This window comes from Sturnira hondurensis, unplaced genomic scaffold (assembly GCF_014824575.4).
Source record: "Sturnira hondurensis isolate 20B ecotype Veracruz unplaced genomic scaffold, ASM1482457v3 Scaffold0001872, whole genome shotgun sequence".
NCBI classification, from domain to species: domain Eukaryota; kingdom Metazoa; phylum Chordata; class Mammalia; order Chiroptera; family Phyllostomidae; genus Sturnira; species Sturnira hondurensis.
This window is the reverse complement of record NW_028074503.1, coordinates 8,600,039-8,615,075: the sequence shown is the minus strand read 5'-3', so window position 1 is coordinate 8,615,075 and position 15,037 is coordinate 8,600,039.

The following is a 15,037-nucleotide window of genomic DNA, read 5'->3' as shown; positions in this document are numbered from 1 at the left end:
AAATATGATGTAAATTTACCCATAAAATTTTAATATTATGTAATTATTTTATATTGTCATTCTAAACATTTATATTAGTGTTTTGTTAGTTTTCTTGAGTATCGTACATAGATGATTAATTATCTATGATCTAACTCTCTAAATGATATTTTAGAGACTAACTTCCAAAATTAAGCTTTTAATGTGAATTACTTCTCTTGTAAACTCTGTTTTTGAACTCCCAAAACACTATTATAGAATATAGAAACTACATACCATGTCATACATTTTGTTACGTAAGTGACTGGATGGATTAATGAAAGGCTTACAGACCTCTCTGTGTTATTTCTGGCTTGAATAGTGATCATTTATGTGACATTAAGAATAATGATGGGGATTGTGGTTAAAGATGTCAAAGCAGAAGTACATCTGCTATCTCACTTGAATCCACCAAATGCACAAATATGTGTAATTGAAAAGGGAGTCTACGTGTGTGTATACAGAAACCCAGAGGGGTGGGCAAAAATAGGTTTATAGTTGTGAGCACATGAAACAAAGTTTATTCCTCTAGTATTTCTAATTAATTATCACAGTATTTATTTGTATTATAGCAGTAAACCTACTTTTACCTACTGCTGTATATTTATATGTGTTAAACCAGGTATTATTACAAAACCAAAGAGAAAATTTGCAGGATACCAAAGTAGGAGAAAATGAGAGCCACTAAACAATTTTCTAGGTTTTAAAAAGGGAAACTTTCCCTACTAGTGAGGTGGTTCAGAAAACCTCGGCCAATGAAACTTTACCCCTGCCTAGATGGCTGCTGACTGATTGCAGGAACCACGGAAAAACAGCAAACTGCCCGTCTGTTTATGGCAGAACTGCAAGGGAGGCGAGTGTTGGGTAAACACGTTATCAAAAAGCAAACTTCATTTTTTCCAACAATAATTACTCATCTAAACACGAATTCATGAAATTGAACATTATTCAGAATAAAGGTATAACAATTTTCCTCATCAATGGATTAAGAAAGTAATTTTGAAACGTTTAGAGAAGATCTTGATTTATAGTAGTATTCCTAGACATAGAAAAAGTAAATTTGTTTGAATATTTACCCATACTGTATACTGCATTTCCTATTTAAAAACAGTTACTTTAAAACAATCAAATTAAGACTATTATGTATAATACTTTTACAAAGTGTATTTAAATTATCACTATATAATATTGCATTGGATTATAGAATTAATGGAAAATATTCCTAAGACAATATTCTTAGTGCACAAAGCAATATGGCACCTATTCAGTTATTAAATAAAAATGTCTAGTCACTAATTTTCAAAGTCAGAGGAGGAATGAAGCAAAACTTGTAAGTAAAATGTGTTGAATGCTTTAAGAGTAAATTTTAGTCTATGAATTGTTAAACCCTTTAAGTTCATGACAATAAAAAATGTTTTTCGCAGAACATCTATAAATCCATAAATTTCAAGTAAGTATTCAGTTCACCAATTAGCAAGAGGACTTAAAATGTATTATTGTGAAATAGACTTGACCAAAATGTTAATAGACATTGTTTCTGTTTAAAAAATAACTATTTAAAAGGTAAGTGCAAAAATTAAGAATTGACCACATATTAATATGTAAGCAACGAAAGACTGTGGACAAGCTTATAATACTTTTGGACAAGCTTATAATACTTCGGTTTTGCCTAAGAGTTCTAGGAAGATAAATTCCAAAGTTAAGAGAAGCAAACATACTTGAAGTTTTAACATTGTAGCAATTGCAGAAAGAAATAGAATAGATCCTTTACCTTTGGTGAAAACTTCAAATGGCTGGAACTAAAATTCTAAACTAGAATATGATTGAAATATTCGTATTACAGGTTTACCGAGTTATTTTGCTGTTGAGCCTTCTCCTTCTGCACATTTCTGTGTTATAAAACATATACACATTGAATAGTGTGCTTTGAATATCATGGTAAGCAAAATCAGCCAGGTAGGAAATGTTAAGAACCACACGACTGCACTCATATGATGCATCAAATTACACATTAAGCTTGAACATTCCTCCACAGAAACTATTTGGATGCTTCAGAAGGCCGCAGCTCTTGGCAATTGGTGACTGGCTGCTTCATCATGACCACCTGCCCACTCATGCATCAGGTCTCAAGCAGTTTTTTTGTGAAACAACAAATAACCCAGGTGGCTCAGGCCCCCTAGAACCCCGTTTGGTGCCCTGCAATGTCTGGCTTTTCCCAAAACTAAAATCACCTTTGGAAGGAAAGAGATTTCAGACTGTCCTTGAGGTTTAGGAAAAGACAATGGGGCAGCTGATGGCAATTGGGAGAACTGTGTGAGGTCCCAAGGTGCCTACTTTGAAGGGGACTGAGACATCACTGTCTTCTGTACAATGTTTCTTGTATCTTGTATCTTGTTTGATAAATGCCTCCATATTTCCTAGCGCATGGCTGGATAGTTGCTGGACAGACCTCATATGCATTTCACATATTTTCCTTTGCATTTTTACTGTTATTAGAGATCAGCATTATAGAAAAACAGTAAAAAAGTTTTAGCTGTTTGAACTACTTTCAGAAAGAGACAGGGACACTAACTAAAACAAACAGCGTTGTCGGAAAGAGGGGGACCAAGCTGTGGTTCTGACTTTGCCATTGACGAACTTGGGAAATCTGTAGAACACTCAGTATTTCTGAGCATCAGAGTCCAGGTGTATAACATTCAGGTCCGGAAGAAAGGTGATGCCTAAGGCTTATTTTTTCCCTTCTTTAAAATTTCTTGATAGTGAAGCCGTAGCTGACTCACTGTGACTCACTGTGGACAATTTGCTTGAGCAAATCAGTAGAAAGAGATGCCCTGAACTATCCACTGGGGATCTAAATTTATCCAAATGATTTTCTGAGTTAGTAATCTGGAAACAAAAGTGAGCACTGCCAGAATGTCAGGCACACAGTAAGATGCTGTCTGGAATTGGGGGAAAAATCTTTACAAAAAAATTAAATACAAAAAATAATGTTAACAAAAGAAAGTAAATAAGAGAAATTGGTTTGCCTAGAGAATTGAGGATATGTATCTAGCCAAAGAAAGGATATGACTACCAGATTTGACCTGATGGAAGAGTCACACGGAAATATTTTGTCTGATTCTCTTTTTCATTTTTTTAACAGGTTGCTCTTTTGGAAAACTGATTTCATGGACTACTTGAGAAAATACAGTGTAGAGATTAAAACAAGATTAACACTGATGGAGAAGTATAGAGGAAAAAAGTTCCAAAATTGCTCCAGACTACTGCATCAGTCTTACCCTGAACATACAAAACCACTGAAATATCATAAACAACTTACTATTTTATTGGAATTTTAATAGCAATACAAAACATTGCTCCAACAGCTCTGTACAATATAAACAGGAAAAAAATAACTAAATTTATAAAAAACATTTGAAAGAAAATGACAATGATACTCATAATGTTAACCAAACTATAAAAATGTATTAGAATAAAAATTAGCATTAACAAAATTGTAGTGTTTTATAAATTATTATTTGTTCACAACTTAGTTTATATTTGCTAAAATTAAAATATATTTTCTTATATACAAAATATGATGAAAACCATTTTAAGTGTGTTCTCAAAACAATAAAGTCTAAAAAATGAGACAAAGTCTAGAAATGAATAGAAAGAAAATGAAATACTAATATAAATGATCAAATGAAGCTTTAAGAATATTGGTTAATAAAACGTTTTGTTTTGTATTAATTACTAGTTGCACATCCTAGGAGAAAGGTTTAAATCAAGTTTAATATAACAATGCGTCTCTACTAAAATGACCTAAATGATCATAATATGTTAGATGTTAGCAGATGTTAGCAAGTATTTTAGCAGTAATTCTCATTTTTATGAAGATTTTATTATAGTTTATATATCAAGTTTTACTGAAAATGTATTTCTCAGAACTACTGATAATATAACTTTTACTTTCAGGAATAAACACACAGTAACCATTCTAACTACTTCTAAAAATATCATTGTGAAAGCAATAATAATAATTTAAAACATGATTCTTGTGTATTTTCTCTTGTCTGTAATTTTGTGTAATGTTTCCATGTAAAGGGTTATTGCTGTAGAGGGAATTTTAAAAGTAACAAAGTTGTCTACCTATAGAATAATCTGGGAATATATTGTCCCAAAATGATTAAGTTACTTTCTTTTACTGTCTTTGACTTTAATAAAAAATATTAAGATATATATCACAGAAAGGAAGAAGGAACTACTACCCTTTGCAACATCATGGATGGAACTGGAAAGCATTATGCTGAGCGAAATAAGCCAGGCGGTGAAAGACAAATATCATATGATCTCACCATTAACAGGAATCTAAACAAACCAAACAAGCAAGCAAAATACAACCAATGACACTCAAATATGGAACAGGCTGTCAGGGCCCAGAGGGGAGAGGGGAGAGAATCATAGGGGAAAAGGGAATGGACTCACATGAACAAGTATAAAAGACACATGGACAATAACTAAGGGTGGGGGCTGGAAAGGGGAGGGAGGCGGGGAGCATGGGGTGGGGGGCGGGCAGGGTTGGGATTATAAGACAGAAACCTGTATTTGAACAAGAATTAAATAAAAATTATATTAAAAAAAAGAAAATATTGAATATAAGTGGCTTAACATAAAAAAAAGATATATATCACAATGCACTTTCCTTACGCTTTCATAAACGCAATATAGATACACCATCACTCAGAAGGGCTACCTCTCATGTTTAACCTCTATACTCAGAAACCTCTTTTTAAATCATATTTTAGTTCATACTTGATTACATTAAAATATAATGTATTACTTAGAAAAGTAAGATACAATAAAACAGTCTTCAGGAGAGAAAAATTATATACACCAAAGTTAAATTTTTTTCAAATGAGAAAATACAGAGAGACATACGAGAAGGGACCCAATAAAAACCTGGAATTTATTTAGAAAACATTGTGTATTTATTCTTACATGTTTAAACATTTGTCACCTCCAAAGTACTCTATTTGATGCAATATACCTATCAAGACTTTTCCACGGCTCAAAACAGTTTTTGAACTTGTTGATTTTTATGCCTTTAATGCTTCTGCCACTTTTTGTTTCGGTTCTTCTACATCGGCAAAACATTTTCCTTTAAGGATGTTTTTCATCCAGGGAAACAAAAAAGTTTCTTAGGGTTACATCTGGTGAATAGGGAGAGTTGGGCACGGGGCTCATGGTTTTGTTTTGTTTTTTTTTTTAAATCAAAAATCACTGAACATTCAGCAGCAATGTAGGTAGTTGCAATTGTAAATCATCCACCATGAAATGAGCAAACACGTTGAATGAGCCGTCCAAAAAAGTTCACTGGAGCTAAGTGCAGCCTCTGGCAACAATGCCTGCTGGCACGCTAATACAGATGGGTTCCTAGAACACACACCTAGCCAGGGAAGCCTATATTACAAGGGCTCCACCCTCCAGCAGATAATTTCATTTTTTGGTTGTGGGGGGAGGTGTACAGTTTTATTTCTTAAGTTTTTATTTAAAGTTATTTTCTAATTATTTTAAATGATATATTTAGCATTTGTACTCTAATACAAAATGCTTTAAAATATATATTTTACCTATGATATTTAATTTTATATCAAATGCAATTAACATGAGTGACTTAACTGAATGCAATCCTATTTATGAAAAACATACATTGGTATTAAGTATAGATTTCTCAACTTTAGCATTCCAAATGACTATGTATTTATGAAATAATAGAGTTGAATAAATCACCGTGAAATTTCTCCCTAAACTCAGCTGAATATGTTACATTTCTTTTACTTCACTACTGGAGTTATAGTTTTAAAAATTTGTCATATTTATAAAGGTGGCTAAAGTAGGTCAAATTTTATTATCCAAAAATAATTTAAGGTGTTATTTTTTGAGACTTTAGGAATGGATTTTCTGAAATGACACTTTTATTTGAAAGAAAAAACAAAATGATTCCACACTCTGAATTAAAGCATAGAAAAAAATAATTGTAATATAGGAAGAAACACTGATATACTAGTGAAAACAACAAGCCGATACAGTGTCAAGATCGGTAACCCAGGAAATGCAAAGGTTAAATGGTTAGCTTAGTTAAAAAAATGTTTGTTTAAATTGCACGGGATGTAATTAAACAGAGAAGCTTTGTAGAGTCGAATTAGGTAGTATGGGCATTTACTTCAAAGTCCTGAGTGATAAGATGAAAATGTTGCCTAAGGGAACAATATTACAATTTCACAAAAATATAGAAGTAGAAGTTATGGGAATGGACTTTTGATGGAGATCGGAAACGATCTATTAATAATTGCATGTAAACTACACAACCTTAAATGAAACTTTGGGAACAGTAGCAGAGTAGAAATTCACAGAATCAGATCACAAGGTTGTTCTCTCTCTACCTCGAATGAATATGCCACATCCTCAATATGTCTCTCTAACATAGGTATAGTGACTTAGTTCTGGTAGTAAAGTAAACTAAAATTTCTGGAATTGAATTGTATTCCAAAAACACATTAAAATGATTAATGAGCCCTGCTGATGTAGCTCATTAGAATGAGTGCCGGTTGAGAACCAATGGGTCTCCCCTTCAAGTCTCAGTCAGGGCACAGGCCTGGGTTGCAGGCCTGATCCCCAGTATGGGGTGTGTGAGAGGCAACCACACACTGACATTTCTCTCCCTCTCTCATTCTCTTCCCCTCTCTCTAAAAATGAACAAATACAACTAAAAAATAAATTAAATGATTAATGAATGATTCTGGTCATGAGCTGGAGTGATTTCTTATTTGACCTACCGATTATTACTTAATTGCCTAACTTTTTGACCCATTTATTTAGACTGACATTGCTTTAACAAGGTTTGTATCAAAAGGAAGAACTTTGCAAGGATTTAGAAACATGACATCTCTGTTATTTCAACGTTATTAGCTTACATTTGTATCAATAGGATTGTTAAGAGCCTATTTTCTTTACAATTATTTTTGCCAGCCATCTTTCTATTTTTCAAACGTTAGTTAAGCTAAAATTAGATAATCAAATCTTAAAAATCCACCCAATAGCATGCATAGAAGTGAGAATAAATTATAGAATGCTGTGTATCAGTGAGGGCCTCAAGAAAAATTCTTCTGCGTGTGGAGGCCTCAGTCTTCTCAGACTATATGTGTAATGCATGGCCATGTGAGTGTGATCACCAATGGCAGTTGGCATGTTGATTATCATTGAAATGTTATGTCCTCTAATGCTTTGGATCAAAAAGAATTTTACATAGTTATACAAAAAATGTCTACTATTGCAAAAGGCTCCTTGCCCTTCTATTGGAGCTTGAGGTTTTCAGAAAGATTCTAAGAGGGAAATGAGCATGAGAGAAATATAAGCATTGTTTGTTTCTTACGAAAAACATCTGTGGAAAGAAAGGGAAAGAATCAGGATTGGTCAGAGAGGAAATGCTGTCTCATCCAAGGCTTCTGCTGACCTCAAAGTAACCCCAAAACAGTTTTGCACTTTCGGGGCTGTCCTGAAGTACAACAATGTACTTCTGCCTTCCTGGATTGACCCAGGAAGAGTATGTGATCTTGGGTGACAAGATTCTCTTCAGCAGTAGCAATTCCTGAATAAGATTCACAGCCTAAGATTATTTGTCAGCAGCTGGACTCCAAAAGGAGATATGGACAAGATGTCATAGTGTCCACCACAGCACTCCACATATGATTCTTTAAAATGACTATGAAAAATAATTACATGATAGCAATGAATGATCCAAGACTGGAGTTTCAGATATCCGTTTGCTATTTGCTGAATCAATGTAATCGTGTGGTTGGACCATCAACAATAAATTCATTCACTCAATGATTTTCACGGATCTGATATACATCAACAACATGAGTTTGCAAATATCAATAAAGCCGGGTCATTCAGTGTGGTTGAGAAAGACTGACATACTAATATGTAGATGTAATAAAGTATTGTAGATGCTGTAATACAAGAGTACCCAAAGTTTTGGGCACCGGGGATGGGTTTTGTCGAGCACAGAGGTGGGTGTAAGGGGCAGCAGGAGGCAGAACTCAGGTGAGCTGAGCTCATGGCCAAGTTCCCAAAAAGCCACAGACCAGTGGGTGAGGGCTCTGTTGTAATGGAAATGTGTATCAAACTCAGGGCAAGAAAAGGCATGTGTGTCCTGTTATACTCGGAGATACTAAGATACTAAGATAGCTGGGGAATCTAATGTTTCATAACAGAATTAATTGTAAGCTGATTGTTGAAAGAGCAAGAGAGGTTGTCTGAACAGATGATGGAGTAGAGAGTTTCATATAGGGAAAGACAGAAGAGTGAGTTTGTTGGTAGGCATTGGACAGTGTGGTCCATGTGGTAAAGATGCGTAGGAGGAGTGAAAGCAAAGTGAGTCAGTCAGTTGGTCTTGGAGAACCTGAATTCCCTGGTCAGAAGTGGGGGTCACTGTAGCATTTTACACCACAAGGATCAATAGGAAAATATTTAAATTTAAATTCTAGAAACAACATTATGAAATTATGTAAGTAATTAAAGAGGACATTAATTAAATGAATGTTATAATATTAAAAGTATTAAAGTTAAATACCCTGAAAAAAAGAACATATAAAATGAGAAAGTATTAAATAAGTAAGTCAAAAAAGCCAAGAAGAAATTTAAATGAAGAATATATCAGATTTATAGATTACTCTAGGCAGAATCACTATCATTGTTACTTCTTGTCCAAGAACACTGATTCAAGTCTTGGTGAGATTTTGAAATTTACTTCATAAATCCATGATTACTCCCCAGGAGGACAACGCCATTACATGTGGGTCGCCTTGTCATTTTTCTTTCCTGGGAATAACCTGCTGGGAAATAGATTGCAAACCAACTGCTCAGTCTCTTTCTTCTCAAAAATAATGCCCCGATGATCGTCATTTGACACTTTAACAATTTTAGTTATATTATTCCTTAGCTTATATTTCTCAAAATGTAACTCTTCTGTCTACATATAGTTCTTTAAATGTATGGCAAAATTGTTTTCCATAAAATTTATCTTAATTTTTACTGAAACTAACTACATATGATAGTGGTGTCACTGCTGCAACATTGGTGTGATTGCTTATTACTGATTTAAACTACTTTTGTTTCTTAATTGATTTAAACCTTTTTATATGGTTTATTATATGATTTGAACTCAAGAAGTCAGCACCATAATTACGCATTGCTGTCTTCTTCTCTACAGAACTTCTAACCCATTGTGGGAGCTACTTGCTTCTCTTGCTTTGGCAGAAGCTGGAGCAGAATCCTTAGCTTTCCTCACCATGCTTATACATTTAACAAGTAGTCCCCTGTATTATATTCCTAAAAATTGTGTCCACTATATAATCATCAGGACTCCACACTTCACTTAAGAGAATGTCCTATCCTTTAGGTTGGGGATCGTCACATCCTGGAAGTTGCATTATATTGGCAATGACCTCGTCAGCTTACTTTACTCACCTCCTTGCCCATGACCTAGATCCTGCTTCTCACCTTATCAGTGCCTAGCTCATGGGGAGGTGATATTGAAGGAAAAAGTAGAACAATCTATTTGCTAGGGCTTATTTGTGATCTGGTGTTGATATGTGAAGCTAACTCTCTATTATGGACAACTGAGGTTTTTGCTGGAAATGTTCTTGTTGTTACCTTCCAACTAAAGTCACTCAGAACCAAATATATCTTCTCCAGGTGGTCCCTTTATTCCCTGTATATCTACTTTATTCCCTGTGAATCAGTGATTTTTCCAATTTTTTTCCTTCAGATTATGCTCTCAGAATTATTCCTTCCAAGATGAACTCAGAACTGTTTTTCACCATATATTCCTTGTGCAATTTCTTAAACCAGGCACATTTGAGATCAGGTAGCTGGAGATACAGCTTGTTCTCAATGCAATACCTCTCCTTACTCTCTGCTTTGCGTTCCAGTCCACTTTAGCCACAGCCCTTCATGACCATCTCTGTGGCCCCCCAAATGAAAGCTCTCTGAGTAGTCGGCCCCCTGGGACACCCTTCTCCGGACTTATGGTTAAAGGAAATATTCTCTTGCTCTCTTCATGGAGATAGGCATAGAATGTACAACATACTGACAGATCTCTGCAGTAGAATCTTCTTTTTGATCTTCATTTTTTTTAAATCCAGAGGTAAGAGATCACTCTGTTGTAGAACTTCCTTGGTAGTCTCTTAGAAAGCCATAGCATGTAGCCAAATACCTCACTTATGATACAGGGGTACTCAGCACCTACTGTATTTCTCATAGATTTAGAGTCCCAGGAGAAACCAAGGAAAATGAATGACAGTGAAATTCTGTTATACTTGTTTTCATTTTTCTTTATGAAATCTCTTTCCACTTAAGTTAATTGCCTGTATTTTTATCTGGAACATTGCTTTCTTTTCCTATAAGGACTTAATTAATGGCATTTTACAGTTCTTCACGACATTGCTATTTAGTTTCACCAGGGACTTAAAAGTGAGTATAATCACATTTAGAAGTTATTACTAATTATTTTAGCTCACTTAGTAGGATGCACTTATGCATAACTCATTACTATTTAGTGCATTTTATTCTAGAATATAGCTTTATGCTCTTCTGAAGAAGTGCTGAATTTGTGTAAGCAGTTGGCTTAAGCATCACTGAAAGGTTGTGATAGAATTCTGTATTTAAATACATCTAGAAATCTAGAACTAAAACAATTATTCCAGATGATTCTTTGTAATATGATTGCCTTATTTCTGTATAATTGTAGTATATTATACATATTACTATAATAGGAAAAATGTCGCACAAATAGTAAACTATTTATTTAATAGTATAGTATATTAAATAGTATAGTATAGTATAGTATGTATAGTATAGTATAATAGTATAGTATAATATGTATAGTATATTATACATATTACTATAATAGGAAAAATGTCACACAAATATTAAACTATTTATTTGTCTATAAGTAAATGCGATTTATGTCTTAGGTCTCATTTTTATTATAAAGGAAAATCACACTTGCTAGTTCCATATGAAATCACTAAGTTCTAATGGTTTCTTAGGTTTTTCTTTTTCTTTCTTTCTTTCTTTCTTTGGCATAAGGAATTCAAGATCATTGCTCTCCATTCTTCCCTTTCGCCTAAGGGCGAAAGAGAAGATGGAGGGAAGGTTTGAAAATGAGGAGGGACTTAAAAGTGCAATGTTGCTAAGAAAGACATGAAAACGCAACACTCAGATCTTTCTTTAGGAGAGGACTTGCTGCCCAGTGCAAAGAGGCTGGCTAGAAGACAGTCTTAAGTTTTAGCTTATTTTTGAGCCAAAGTTTTACTATTTTGAAGTTGGGTCCTGCTAAGCAAGACAATGGTGTTCTCCAAAGATACCCTCTTCTCTGGTTGCCAGCAGGCAATAACTAAGCAAAGTGGTTATGGAAGAACCTAGTCATTTCTTCCCAATGTTGTGTTCTCTGTTGGGCTGATGGAGACTTTGATCAGCCTTGCTCCGTCTTTTTAAATTTTTTTTGTGAGTAGAAATACATTTTACTTATTTATTTTTAATTTTTATTGATTGTATTGGGGTGCCTTTGGTTAATGATGTAATACAGGTATCACATGTATAGCTCTATAATGCATTGCCTATACATTGCATCATGTGTTCACAATTTCACTTATGAACCTAATGAATAAAATAAACTAATATACTATTATCAGAGACAGACTCAGCCTTGCTCCTTTTTTTACATATGTTTTCTCCCAATAAATATTTGCACTATTTACTACACTCCAATGTCTGCTTCTCTGAGCAACCAAACATGACCTACGTGGTATATTTTAGGAAGAGTTTCACTGCTGTTCCTCAGATATCGTTGTCCCTATGCTTGAGTTTGCTACTCTTGTTTTCCAGTATTATTCATCTGGTCTGTTCTCAGTTCCTTGGTCTCTTTCCAAACTTTGTTCTTGCTGAAGAAGCTTCAATCCTGTTCTGAGGTCATGATCTCTAAGGAGATACAGCTTCTAACTTGTCATTATGACCCGGAGTCCTCGAAAAGTCCACAGGCCACTTCTTTCTTCTTTATTCCTCGTGGGAAGTATGTGAGAATTTCATACACAGCAAATTCAAAAGGAGAGATGACAACTTTTTTTGTAAATATGAATTGATACAATATATCCTGCAGAACTAACTGCTATTCTTTACTTTTACTATCATGAATAGAAACTCTCTACCTGTGCAAAAGTTCAGTAGATGCTTTCTCTGGCTTCAAATAAAAAAAGGAAGCACCAATTTCTGCAGGCGTGGGTCATTCTACCTTGGCTTTCTACTGTGAAATACTTGGGACCTGAACAAGAAGTGTTCCTAAGGCACTTACTAATCATAGTCCTCTGTGTCTCCTCTTCCACTGTCCTGCTTTATGGCTATAGCATGACCCCAATCTCTTCACCTTTGATATTCAAAACAAACCTTCAGTGAATACAAATAACGAAGGAAAGAAAGAAAAACAGAAAGAATCATACACTTTAACTTTTAAAAAGTCTAAAATATGTTTGCTTAAAATATCTAAATTAACTGACTGTTTCAAATGTTTCAGCCTTTAATCTCACATAGGGCAATGAATACTGAAAACTGTAACTTCTGCTAAGTATAGGATAATGGATGCAATGGTGAGAGTGGAGCAGAGAAAACTTGGCTCAGATATTTCCTAAGATTCTTCTACTCTTTACCCCAACAACAACAAAATCTTTGAGGAGTGCCTAACAGCTGAATTTGCATACAAATAATTTTGTGCTGTGAATTATTTTGTAGAGTTGTATTTGCTGTTCTTTGTGTTAATGCCAGTTCTCTCAGCAGGCGCTTTCTTTGCCTTACTCACCCAAGAGGCTCAGATGAGAATATAAACTGCACACTGCATGAATGAGGATAATAAGTCTTGATGATTTAAAAATAACAAAAAGGGAAGCTGCCTTGTTTTTAAAACCAGGAATAAGTTTGGGCTGGGGATGGTGTTGAGATGTAATTTTATGGGCATGAACTAAAGAATATAAAAAGAAAACTTGATTGTCAGTACGTTTAAACAGAACTTCATAACTGAATAATCATTTGCCAACAATTTCCCTTAACACTTCAATCTACATTTCTGTGTTGGTTTTAAAACAAATCTTTCTGCCAGGTAATGGTCAACTTACTTATCCCAGGCCTTTTCAATCTTGATGTTTTGGAAAAATGCTTATTCAATTAAATGATTTCTTTCCCTTTTGTTTCCTTCCCAAGGGAATATTTCAGTTACTGAGTGTTTAAATATGATTTGGGCATCAGTATGAAGAGTCATCTGTTTCTTCAATTCTGTCTCATTTCTATTCTGACTTCAGCTAATGATGTAATATTTTATTTTTGTCATTCTATCTTTTCTTACTGCATCTATTCTGATCTGGACACCCTACAATCAGAGCTGACTTTCATACATAATGCTGATAACTAGAGGCTACAAAGAAATTATTGTCTTCTACAACACCAGTACTATATTATCTTCTTTAGCCCTGGTTTATCTTTTAATTTTGCCAAAAACTGTGTTTATCAACTCAGCAAGGAAGACTCTAATTTCTGAAACTTGTGGCCCTAATTTTACTTTTATTAGTAGTCTGGTATATTACTTTTAATTTTGTTTATTTGTATGCATAAATATTTACATCCAGATTCTAAGCATTTGGAGTATGGGATACTTTATTAAACAAACTCTTATTTTTAACTGATTTCAGAGAAAGAGAGAAAAATATCATTTGTTGTTCTACTTATTTTGACCTAGTTGGTGCCACAACTTTGGAATACTGGGACCATTGTCTAACCAACTGAACAATCTGGCCAGAGCCACATACTTTTTCTTTTAACATCCAAGTCTAGTCTGTATTTATAGAAGATTCGTGTTACAAGATTGTATAATTACATTTAAATGAAGAAAAATTGTTTCAATCAATTTGAAAATACAGGGAATATTTATTTGCAAAGATAAATACATCCCTATTTGCATTATTCACAGTGGCCAAGACATGAAAAAAACTGAAGTGTCCTTTGATAGATGACTAGATAAAGAAGATGTGGTACATTTATACAACGGCATCCTGCTCGGTCATAAGAAAAGAGGAAGTATTGTCATTTGTGACAACGTGGATGGACCTTGAGAATATCATGGAACATAAAATATTAGTCTGAAAAAGTTAAAATTTTATTATCTCACTCATATGCTGGATGTCAAACTGAAAATAACAAAAGAACAAACAAGAAAATCAAAACAAAACAAAAAAGCCCTCCTGGACACAGACATGGTAGTTGCCAGAGAAAAGGAGAGTTGAGGGACTGGTAAAAAGCAAAAGGAACCAAATATATGGTTACAGAAGATAATATGACTTTGGGTGGTGGACATACAAAGCAATATAAATATCATGTATTGTAGAATCATACACTTGAAGCATGTATGATCTTATTTAAAATGTCACCCCAATAAATTTATTAATAAAAGCAAAGGGAGATCAACTTCTACTCCTTAGTAATTTCTCCATGTGTAACATCCCAAAAGAATCACATTAACTTATTTCGTACAGTCAGTGTGTGGCACCTCACATCTGGCTTTCTAATGTACCACGTGAGCCCCTCATTGCAGGCCAAACTTTCAACATAGCCCAGCTTAGAAGAAAAAATATGTCTTTCTTGAATCTAGCTGCATTTTTCCTTAAAAATATTTCATTTATATATTTTTAGAGAGAGGGCAAGGGAGGGAAAAGAGAGGGAGAGAAATATCACTGTGTGGTTTCCTCTCACACACCCTCTCCCGGGGACCTGGCCTGCAACCCCGGCACGTTTCCTCACTGGGAATGGAGCTGGTGACCCTTTGGTTTGCAGGCCAGCACTCAATTAACGGAGCCACACCAGCCAGGCCTGCAGTTTTCTTTATCTTTCAAAATATTCTGGGTTTCTCAGATCAGCATCTAAGACCAAATTA